The sequence below is a fragment of the Trachurus japonicus genome, chromosome 10 (assembly GCF_045865225.1).
Source record: "Trachurus japonicus isolate A0001 chromosome 10, Traja_1.0".
NCBI lineage: Eukaryota > Metazoa > Chordata > Actinopteri > Carangiformes > Carangidae > Trachurus > Trachurus japonicus.
In genome coordinates this window covers 12453998-12466441 of record NC_140916.1, presented here as the reverse complement: position 1 = coordinate 12466441, position 12444 = coordinate 12453998, and the positions used below count along the sequence as shown (strand labels likewise).

Genomic DNA, 12444 nt, shown 5'->3' with positions numbered 1-12444 from the left:
GTTGTGTTGACAAGTTGACAAGTCAGGTCCAGTGTGGTGCAATCCTCCTTGGCGTACTTCACCGACAGAAGTGTAGATAGATGGTCTAGAAAAACAAACAGTGAAAGCTGTCATAAACGGGAACCTGTCAAAAGATTTTCTGAGAAGAACGTCTGCAAGCTTGAGGTCCTACTGTACTCTCTCTTTGATTGGCAGATTTACTAAGAAAAGAAGCTAAATTCAAGGTTGCGTTGTTTACACTTCCTGTCTAAAACTCCGTCAGTACTGAAGTTACATGTCCTCAGATTTGTGCTCATGACTAATCAACTAAACAAAGTCAATTTGGTGACGACAATCATATACTACTGCCAAAAGCATCTTAAGGGCTGGTAAATGAACCTTTAGTAGTTGCTCCTGAACCTCAAATGCATCTCCATGACAACTGGCCACATGAAACAGTGAGACAGAAGACACCTGCAGAAGCAAGTAAGAGGGACTGTCTTATTAAGTTAATTAATGCTTGAACTGACTGTCAAGACCAGAGCTGTAAATGTCTGGTGGTGGCTGTTGTGTAGCAGAAACATATCGTGTGACTTGACCTGTGAATTAACCTGGCGGAGAATAAACCTAAGGAATTCATCACCGGAGGCGGCTGGAAAACAGATGATTTATTGTTTCTGTCTCAACAGACACATTACCACAAAGCCTTCTTCCTGTTGACTCAAGTGACTGCACTGTTGTTTGCTGGAGATGTTTGGGAGTCATCAATACGTATTCAGGTCCCATTCAGAAAAAGAAGGAACGGGGGGGGCAGCAGATGTTCTCTGTATGACAGTCTTAGACGTCATGAATGAGGTGCAGGAGTTTGGAAAACTGGTAACAAACTAGAATGATTCAACACTTAAAGGGATAGTTCAACATTTTGGCAAATTGGCCCATTGCCATAATCACTATAGTCATAGCAGTAGGTTCGTTACCTTTAATTGTAGGTGTAAGCTATTTTCAGTACGGCGGAGCGCAGCAGCTGGCTGCTCAGAGCTACGCTATGGAGGCTAAGGGAATTTCTTGGTTTCCCTCATTAAACTCATCAAATTCAACATCCCAAAACTCCACAGCGCTTTTGTAGACAAGTTGTGACCTGCACAACCACCACGCTATGAGATAATGACGGAACGATACGAAACGGAGCCGTTTTCGAGGTAAATACAGGGTAAATACGGAGACTGCTTGCTGAAAAACTGTCCCTGAACGCAACGCGCATCAGCGGTTTTGTATGAATTTACCTCGAAAACGGCTCCGTTTCGTATCGTTCCGTCATTATCTCATAGCGTGGTGGTTGTGCAGGTCACAACTTGTCTACAAAAGCGCTGTGGAGTTTTGGGATTTTGTATTTGATGAGTTTAATGAGGGAAACCAAGAAATTCCCTTAGCCTCCATAGCGTAGCTCTGAGCAGCCAGCTGCTGCGCTCCACTGTACTAAAAATAGCTTACACCTATACAATTAAAGGTAACGAACCTACTGCTATGACTATAGCAATTATGGCAATGGGCCAATTTGCCAAAATGTTGAACTATCCCTTTAAGTAACTGTTCATATACTGTATAATACACTTATTTTTCAAAGCTTGTAGGTATAAGCAATGTCATGATATAAGTGTATGTGTCCTGGACTCGTTGTTCAGCTGAAGGACATTTCATTTGTGCAGACGTTAGGTAACGTCTTACATCCACTGGTAACGTTTTAGAGCATTAATGTTCACAATTAATATTTTCATATCATGTTCAATATGAATCTCTATGAATGCATTGGCATTTATATTTTGCAGATACATTCAATATGCACATCATAGTTCGGCTGAGAAATACTAAATGCTACTTTCTTGTTGAATATACTGTAAACAATTCTCATGAGTAAAGGTTGCCTCAGGACATGACAATGATGGATGTAGCTTCATCTCAGCTGCCCAGAATGAGACAGAACTATTTACAAAAGTGAATGAAAAATAGTCTGGCTGTATATCTGGCAGGTTGGGAGGTGTTGACAGGAATAATATTTACACAGAAGTAGTTCGGCAGGTGAGCAGGATGAAGTAATTAATATCACATTATCAGTTTCCAGTACGCTGCCAAACCGGAGGCTTGCGAACTGAAGAACTGGCACACCTTCTGTAATATTTACATGGTAAATATATTTACGCAATTATCAGATAACATCACCTGGCTAGAGTTACAAAACAAAGAAAGTTAGTCTCTCATTGTTCGGGTGAATTTCTCCTGCTTTTCTCAACATGCATCAGCCTGTGCATCACCATGTGTAAACTCCCAGCTAAGAGGGGGGCAGCGGGAGGAGGTTTGGACTTGAACATTGTGCCCTGACGTGCTCAGTGACGCTGAAGTCATGAGAAACTAACAGTGGTGCTACTGCCACATGAAAAGCAGGAGTGTTTCATAATGACTCATCCGAGTTTCCCACACCGTGCATGCAAGCGACTGGGTGCAGCTAATGTGCAGTTAGTTACCTCTAGTTTCCTTTTACGCCTTTTCCAGGAAACTAAAGTTCTGCTGAATTTTCTTCTTTTCCTTTTTTATTTTATCGCAAGACCGAAGACAAAACATTGACAGAACAACATTTCGGGAAAAGAAAACAGTAAATAGCTACTAGTAGGAAACAAGGCAGCAAAGTGATATTTTCTGTGTGTGTGCTTGTGTACACTTCAGAAAAAGTGAGGACAATCTGACTGGTCCTCACTCTCTGACACAACCTTCATATCAATCCATTTGAGGGCTAAGAGGGGCTCAGCTTTACAGTTAGGTCTAGGTTTGGGGGGGGGGGATGCAGCATGACCAACCAGCCCTGGCAGAAAAGTTGGGATGTGGCACCACCCAGGAGCCCAGACCAGACTGACAGTGTTGGGGAGCTACAACAAAATCCTTCTTCTCGTCCTCATTCTTGTTTATATTATTTATGTTTTGCCTTATTCATGTATTAATTCAGTAACACGGTTGCTTTTCTTAATGATACTATTTCATAATGATTTGTTATCATGTTAAAATGCATGATATTTAATTTTCCTACCACCAGGGGTTTCTTTGTAACTCAGTGTCATTCAGGGGCCAAATTATCAAATGAGGTCGACTTCACTCAAAAAATAAACAGATCTGATGATTAAATCTGAAATAAACACCAAGTAAAGCAGTTTCCTGTTAAAATTCTGTGTTTCTCCAACACTGACAGATGATCAAATGAAACGGATTGTTATGATTAAAAAGACAAATTGGTCCAGGTTTTAAAATAGTTAACTTTACAGTTCATAATCTTCTTAGATTACTGTAGATATAGGAGATTTTATTCATATTATTAACGTAAAAAATAACAATACGTTTATTTTTTTATCAAGCGTTTTGTATAAACAGGGCTTTTCTCTCTTCACTGCGCCTGTCGTTGTGTTGCTTTTAAACGAAATAGGAGACGACATAAATGCTTTGGTAGAGCAGGTTTACCTTAATGTCTTTGTTCAAGTTTATTCATTGGAAAATACACTATTTGCATTATTGTTTTTTTTTTTTAAATCTCCGCTGGCAAATCATTACCAATTAAACAAATAGATTGTGAAATGGGTTGAAACAAATAAGCCTCTTTATTTGTTGACATTTATGCACTGCGACGGGCCGTGCTGTGACAGTATCATTATCAGTCAGATGCTGAGGTGCTGTATGTGCTGCAATTCCTGCAGGTTTACAGTTGTGCAGAGAGACGAGGGATTATTATTTATAACGCAGAGGAAAGGCTAAAGGTAAGAGGAATCTGTCTGTATCGGTAATTACTGCAGAATTTGGCGTCTGTACCAGGTGCAAATCCTTAGAAATGGCCTTCATTACGGGGGAAGCTCGCAGACTGTGGCTAAGAAGTGAGGATAATGACAGTGTGGGATTAACCTCGCTTCCAACTCTCTTCACTCCTCTTCCTCCACAGCCGCCACCAGCCAACCCCTTTTCTCCTCATCCCTCGTTTCTCAAAAAGAAGCCCATCTCTCAGACAATGCAAAAGCTTGCCGAAGGGGGTTTTGATCATCCTGTGATGCGGCGCTGTGTGACAGGCCTCAGACACAGATATTTAGTTTCCCACTCAAAGAACCTCAACTCAGGAGATTAGTGGAAAAACTTCTGACACAGCTGCAGTTGAAATATTTTACTACACTGCAACCAGCCGTTACCTTTATCTCCCGCTCAGAAAGGGAACTGGATGCTCTGATGTGTTTATGTGTGTGAATGTGAGTGGTGCTTGTGTTTGTGGCTTTTATAGAAAAAAAAATGTTTTCATCTTCTCTCTCCATTTTTTGCTGGTGCTTATGCTTCCCCACCCTCTGCTCAAAGACAGGCCAAGGTTTACTACGGGGTCTGAATCAGACAGCTTTTTCTATTTAAAAGTAAGTTTTCAAAATGTATGAAAAGAGGGATTAGTGGCTATTTGGCATGAAAAATGTTTTGGAAACTCCACTTGAACGCATTTTAAAACTCTCCCCAATCATGAAAAAAGAAAATTAAGTAGCAGATCTAGCATGTGGCAATTTGGTGACCCTGCAAGCGGTGAAAACATTTTCTATTTTATATCACGCTATCTTCATTGAACACATGTTATGTACTCATTAAAAATAAAAGTCTCTGACCTGCAAGAGTGTAATATCATAATTAAAGGTGCTGGGATGAAGTTTAGTTTTGCACCTGCTGCAATAAAACGCTGGCACCATATGTTTTGTTTTTACGCAAGACAATACAGTATCTGAAGTGTTTTGCTATAGAACTCACTGTGACAATCTGCACAAAGGGACTTCAGATGCTCTTGGATATGTAAAGGGTAGATACACATCTGGAAACATGTTTACAGATGTTTCTGCTTTAGTGTAAATACCTGGAAACATGAACTGACCTGTCAGGTTGAGACCAGAGCAGATGCAAAAGTAGGACGTTCAGGTTGAAGATGGTCGGTTGTAAAAACCAGTCTCTGTGGAAAAAAGCCAACACTATATGATTAGGGGATTCTTTCTTTATCTCATTGTGTCATTGTCTCCTTTTAAATCTTTACTATTATATAAATGACTTCCACCAAGATCAAAAGTTACAACACAGCCACTCTCAAAACCATTAACAACATCATGTGATGTGAGGATCAACATTTCAAACTACCTTCCTTCAAAACCAGGCTGAAACTTGTGCACACCGGCACGGACGGACAGGTGCGTAGGAGAAGACCTGGTGGTCGAGTAACGTGAGAAAAAGCTCCCGCACACTGTCATCACTTGCAGAGGTTTTATTGAGCAACGTTTCGGTCCTGAGACCTTCGTCAGGTTCTAAAGGTGTGTGTGAGGGAGGAGGCGGTATAAATAACCTCAGAACCAATCAGCGTCCTCACGAAATATACACATTGTATCAAAATACATAATGTGTAATGTGTATTTTGATACAATGTGTATATTTTGTTGACACTATATGTAACTTTTCCTCTGTGGTGTTGTCACGTGAGGACGCTGATTGGTTCTGAGGTTATTTATACCGCCCCCTCCCTCACACACACCTTTAGAACCTGACGAAGGTCTCAGGACCGAAACGTTGCTCAATAAAACCTCTGCAAGTGATGACAGGGTGCGGGAGCTTTTTCTCAAACTACCTTCCTTCAAAATTGAAAAAGGCACCGGGAGAATTCAGGGAACAACGAGAGATATTAGTTTCATTTACGTATACTTGATTTGTTTGATATTAAGAGAAAAGTCCCTTTGTGTAATACTGTAAATGTAATACTTTATGTTCAGTGGGTTGGAACATGGTGTGAAGTTCAGCTCCTGTTGAGACAGAGGACTGAGCCGGCAGCAGGAAGTTTTACCCAGAGCCAATAAACTCAAATAATCAGTATTAATGTACCTTTATGTCTACAGTCTTGTCCTCACTATTTGCTGAAATTAAACTTTTCTTTAATAAAACTTGAACACCTGTCTTAAACTTAAATAAAACAATGTAAATAGAAATAGAGGTCCATTCTTTACTTTGTGAAAGGAGAAGCAAATGGATCTGGCATGTACACAGAGCATGTTAGCTTCACTGACATTACACAGGGAAAACTGCTGCAAACACTCTATAGCTGCATAGTGGCGGCCGCCTCAGCGCCTGGTCTCCTTCACTTTCTCACAATTTGACACAACTTAACCGATGCCCATCAGCCTCTACACAAAAACACATCTTCTGAGTAGAAATATGAAGGTCATCCGAGAACATGTGAAAAAAACAGAACGGGTTTTTTCACTGCAAACTTTTTTCTCTCCTTCTTTTTTTGATGTAACAAAAACACAGGTGATAACATGAACCACGGCTCCCCAGTGGAGCATGGCGGCATGAAAGTGAACCAGCATGAAGAACAACAGGACCCTGAAACCAAACCATCATTAATCAAGTTATATATTTACACCTGTGTTTAACCATCTGAGCCATCTCAAATGTCTTTTCTGAAAATGGTATTTAGACAAAAAATAGAAAAATGTGTTATTAATTATGTGTATATCCATCATGAAAGTGACGGGAGATGTCTCCTACATGGCAGCATTAGGAAGATTGACTTTGCCAGGATCAAAAAAACTAAACATATCAATAAATACATACTACATACATCTTGAGACTTTCTATTACATCTTGACAACACTGAACAAAACCTACAGTAGTTCAAGCCTTACCTTTGTTTAAGACCCACATACTTTCAGGGAACATTTGCTTTAAAAGCAAAACAATTATGAATTCACTGCAAATCCCCTATCCACATAACAGTTTATTGGGTCCGTCTTAAAAACTGCACAACCAGAATTCCCCCGTTTTTGTGATTGAACAAATACAAGTAAAGTGTCACAAATCTTAAAATTAGTTTTAACACGTCTTCAAGCCTTCTCTGTTAATCTAAAGATCTGACGAACTTCAACATCTCTCTTCACCTGGCTTCAGCCAAATATTGGCTGTCCTGTATAACCCTTAACAAGTAGGGGTCCAACATCATCAGAGCAATGAACAAGGTATTTAGATATAAAGAAACAGTAATAAAAGCAGGTTTATTCATCTATAGTGTCAACCAAGGTGATATGTAAACTAACTGGAATAGAAAAGAAGAAACAATTTGCAGAACTGAAGTCAGTCTGAAGATATTCTGTAAATAACTAGGATTGATGGGTCTGATGCTTAACCAATTATTATGAATATGTGCTGCAGATAAAAGAAAAGTCCAGGCTCCTGCCAAAGTACACAGGAGACAAGAGGAGAGAAATGGTTAGTACTTTTTGATGAGGTCAAACTGACTGTTCATTTGTAATTATGGGAAATTGGGATATTTGTTAAGTTAAAATGAAAAATGAACCTATTATAGTCATTACCTAGTGTGATAAACTCAACTCGCGCCTCAAACAAAATCATCTGTAATAGAAATATTCTTTCATTCAACCAATTTAATCAGAATCCTACTGTATAAATGATGATGCTGTTTTGATCTCCTATCCCATACATTTGTGTCCTATGCCTCTATACCTACAGTATAGGCCTACCTATAGCCTACTTTTATAGGATTTTTTTTTAATTTATTTATTTTTTTTACAGTAACTCTGTTGTTTGCCATTTTTATTGCCCTTCATCTTATTTTATTTCACTTATGCTATTCTATTTGTTCTATCATCTTTGTTTTCAGGACTAATTGTTCCTCGTTTATTATGCTTTTATCCTGACTGTTTTTATCTCACTTTGTAAAGCAGATCTTTGATTTTAATATTTTTTTGTTGTGACTGTGTTATTTTAACTTGTTCTGTAAAGCGCGTTGTGTTTTGAAAGGTGCTATACAAATAACACTTATTATTATAAAGTTTATTTTTATAGTGGGGCGAGGAAGCCGGACGTACCACACAACGTCAAAAAGAAAAGAAATGAAAAAAAAGAAGCCTACAACACGACGTCACACTCACACGCGCGCATTTTCATACGTTCTCTGGAATTAACCTTTTTACAGTCTATGGAATTAACCTGCTACGGGCTAGTAACTTAGCAACAATGGTTAGCCTACTAGTAACTTAGCAACAATGTTAGCCTAACCTGTGACACACCGGAAAGAAGCAATACATCCATGCAAACAACGGTCAGTAAAACTCCGGAAAACCATCTATCAAGGCCTCAAGTTGGAAAAGTAAACACAGACATCGTAATGGCGTCGTCGTTGCGTCTCGCCATTGGACTGTAGTGTCTGCTACAGGTGCAGCCACGGCCTAATGAGCATCTGACTGCAACTCACCTGCTGGCATGTTGTTGTTTCTTCATGGATGAACTAAAAGCCTGGGTTTTGGACACACGCCGACTCTTCGTTGTCCGACTGGATATTATGTACATCACTGAAGAATACACTTTACTTCATACAGGTAGGAAACTTTTCTACTGCTCCTGTTGCGCTGTTTAATGGCCTCTACTTTGGCACTCATCTGCTTCCGGTTGTTGCTAGATGCTAATGTGCTAATGTCTGCTTCCCTGCTGCTGGTTGTTAGCTTTGTTTTTTTTACTCGTCATTTCATCCGGTTATGGTCATTTGCTGTTTGCATTTTGGTATGCATAGTGGTCATATCCGAATTCTTTAGTTGCAAACGTTGTCTTGGTTGTTGCATTGTTCTGTGCATATTTGTCTGGCTTGCAAAACCTGAAATTTGCAGGCAAGTTCTGCAGTCATAATTTTTGAGTTAACACAACTTTTTACATGATTGGATTGTTTAACTGGATTTGCAGAGGTTTGTTTGTGAAGTAGGGTTTAATTTGCTCACACACTGAATCATATTGAGCAATAGGCTATAGGCTATATATTTTTATTATAAATTCAAATCAACAGTTGAGTTTGTTGAACTTATTTTTTGACACACATAAGATGCATACTCATTGGCTCTGCACAGTTGATTTTCAGTTAAGCATTGTAAAAACATTTCTATTAAAGTGTTTATGTGACAGCTTGCTGTACTATTCTCCATATCATTATTACATCTTAACGGCTGAGTTCCTGCTCTGTGGTTTTGCTACAGTTGGCCACACTCTCACTGCCAGCCTTATGTTTATATTCATGTGCTGATGGTCATCTGATGCTTATCAAAGCTACATAACATTTCTCAGGAGAAGATTGCCTGCTACTGAATTTCTTTGTGAATTAAAAAAAGAAAAAGAAAAAAGATTTGTGACTCAATAGTAGCCTTCTGGATTGCTGACATGTCTCTGCCTGCCACTGCGTAGTGGGTGGATTGTTGGGTTTAGATGAGTTCTTCAAGTCAATTTTGAATGTTTAATTTGTCATTTGCATCCATTCTTTCATTTAAAAAAGTCATTCTTGGTGATTAAATGATTATCGATGTCATGGCTTAGTTGTCACAGTCAACAAGTGATGCTTAAATCAAGTGCTCCCCTCTACTGATCAAGAGAACTCAGACATTGAAAGAAGCGTTTTATGGGTTTGCTTTGTTGAAACTCCTCCTTTTTATGTTAATGGCATCCTGCTGTTTCATGCTGCTTTGTACTAACAGTTTGAATCTCAGTTAATTGCAAGGTGTTTTTTGTTGTTTATTTTTCTCTCCAGCTCACTTGGTACTGTAGGAACATCTATGGTGAGAGGTGGTTCAGTTCAAGGTGGTGCAACTTGTGCAAAAATGCATCTGCATGCAGAGATATAGGGCGGGCTGTGTAACATGCCGAGAGAACCATCTGGAAAACAATAAAGTGGCAGAAGCAGTGAGAAAAGACTCCACTTCCCTGGCTCGCTGTCAGTTTCAGAAGAAATGGTTTGAATGAAACAAAAAGCTGTTCCTGTGCAGAACTGCAGATTGTGCTGAGATGAATTTTTAGCCTTGGATCGACAAACGTATCTGTCAGTATGACATTTTGATTGAAGGTGCCTGTGAACAGCCGAAGGTGAAGCTGCTCTGAATAATTTATGTTTCGACATGTGTTGTCTAGGGATGCCCTGATGATGGGTTTTTTGGGGTTTTTTTTGGATCATTTCTGAGTGAGATCGGCCAATCCATGGCAGAGACTGATCATTTTTGGCGTGCATTTCGGACGGCTTTTGTTGTATCAGTCTCGCATTCTTAGTGCAAGTTGGATATGTTCGCCATGGGTTGTTTTGGTGGCCTGTTGCGCGCTACTGCATTGAACAAGATACAGTACAGTTGGAGGCAGGAGGCAACTACACTACACATCACAAAGCAGAAGATAGTGTTAACCACATGGTGATCAGTGACCAGTGGCATAAATTAGAGCTACCGAACACATGTTCTCTTTTTTTTTTCTGAAATTGGCCCATAATGATTGACTGCTGATGATGCAGCACCACCAGTATCCTCAAAATGAATCAGTCCATCATGCAATAAAACAGGAAAAGGAAGAGAAGAGGAAATATTCAATAAAATAGAGATACAAACTCATGCAGTACCGTACCTGTTATGCCTGTTTCAACGAGTCTTACTGTACACCTTGAGGGGATGGGGCAAGAATAGTGTGTTAAATTGGCCAAATCTTCAAGCAAATAGCATGGCCACAGAGGGTGTCAGTTAGAAGTCCAGTGAGGCCACTTACAAAGGCCAGCTGTCATACGAGGTTTGCTGAGAACAGAGAAAATCAATGGCCATAATTGCTCAATAACAGTCCGACGATGGAGGTGTGGATAGAGGGGACAGGGTCATACTGTAGCAGACATGTGTTTGTTCACAGTGTATCAGGGCAGTGTGAGTTTTTACCCCCACACAGAAAGCTGCCGTCGCTGCCTCAAGTTCTTCATGTTTGTCTGAGGCAGTCGACGTGTGCTGACATGAATTTCCAGACAGGCTTTGCTTGCTGTAATCCCTCCTTCTGTTTATTACCAGCCATGCATTTCCAATGAATAGCTGCAAGAATTTACCTGGCATTTATATTGGTAGGCAGTTCAATGTTTGTCATTTTCCAGGCCAACAAGTGAAATGAGCAATAGATTCTCAGTTTTCAACTTCTCAATTGTGAGGATTTGATACTTGCCGTGGTCATACATGACAGTAATCTGAATCTTTCTGGGCTTTGGACTGTTTGTCAGACGAAGGAAAGATATCTGGAGACATGATATTGGGTTGCAAGAAGTTGCACCGGGCAGATTTCACTATTTTCTGACATTTATGGTTATTCACACTAAAGGAGAAGTTTTGTCCTCCATTGCTTGTGCCCATCTGGAAGGGGTCACTTATAGCCAGTATGAACAAGAGGGTTACAACAAGCAGAACCTGCTTTGAAAACATTCAGAGGGGCACCAGACTGCTTTAAGACCGGCTTGAAAAACTGTGGACCGATCCTTTAAACTGGAACCAAACTGAATGTGGTTTCTTTTCTCATTACGTTGAAAGTTACTTTTACTTTGTTACCACAGCTTGTGTTAATTTTTCACAGCCGTCTGTGCCACCAGTCACACTGATTTACTTAGGAGCCAGAAGAGCTGGTATCCTAGCAACAGAAGCAGATATCTGCACTTTGTTTGTTCTGTCACACAATACGTGTGTGTGTGTGTGTGTGTGTTTATGTATATATGGTGTTTGAGAGAGTGTGGAGTGCGTATGTGTTTCTATAATGAGAGCATGCGTGTGTGTATACATACATGAGTGTGTATGTGTGTGTGTTGGCGTGCGTGTGCTCCTGCTGTTCCAATGCAAGCTGACACCTCAGTCCTGCCTGTAATGGCTCTGGATTTATCGCCATCTGGGAGAAAGCTGTTTACATAGTGCCCTCCGCTGTTACCAATGGCCATGATAATGCTGTCAGACAAGGCTTAGAGAGCCCATTCCTCTGTCTCACCTCACTTGATAATGTTTACACACCAACTTTAAAATGTGCTCTGCAGTACTCGCATGCCTTTTCCGATCCATGTCGTACTGTATACCGAAAAACCTGCCAATCTGTGAGGTCATTGGTGGAGGGATGCATGCTTGACCCTCGATAGAAGATTTCAGCATTCCCAGTGTGGATGTTTTAAATCCACCGAGAAAGAATTTCAAAATCTAATTTACAGCAACTGGATCTAATAAAGTGTAGAAGAATAGCTGGAGGGGGTCCAGCAGCCCCTATGAGGGATGCAGTGTGCTTTTTATTGGGCCTAATTGAATTACTGGTCTACCACTTGGAACCTCTTCAGATATCTCAGAGTCGACCCCATGTTTTACATAACTCTCTGGGATTTTAGATCTGTGGTGTTAATAGTAAACATCACATGTGATTTAATAAATAGCTGGGGATTTGTACATAAACTTGACCAAAGCAGATCACTTAATGATATAAGTCCTCTCATGGAAGATGAGGTGCATACAAAGCTGTCATTGTTGCAATTAGGGATGCACGATAACGTTTTTTTGAAACCGATACCGATAACCGATAACATACCTGGAGATAAGAAAGACTAGTGAGGACCTA

At 40.1% G+C, this 12444-nt stretch overlaps 1 long non-coding RNA gene across 1 annotated transcript; it reads right to left on the bottom strand.

Annotated features, from left to right (window-relative positions):
• Window positions 1–8569, bottom strand: LOC146979478 (uncharacterized). The gene is made up of 3 exons (XR_015036799.1): window positions 8285–8569; window positions 4907–4979; window positions 1–85 (listed from the first exon to the last, which is right to left on the bottom strand). It is a non-coding gene; the product is annotated as an uncharacterized LOC146979478 (long non-coding RNA).
• Between the last annotated feature and the right edge of the window lie 3875 nt (window positions 8570–12444).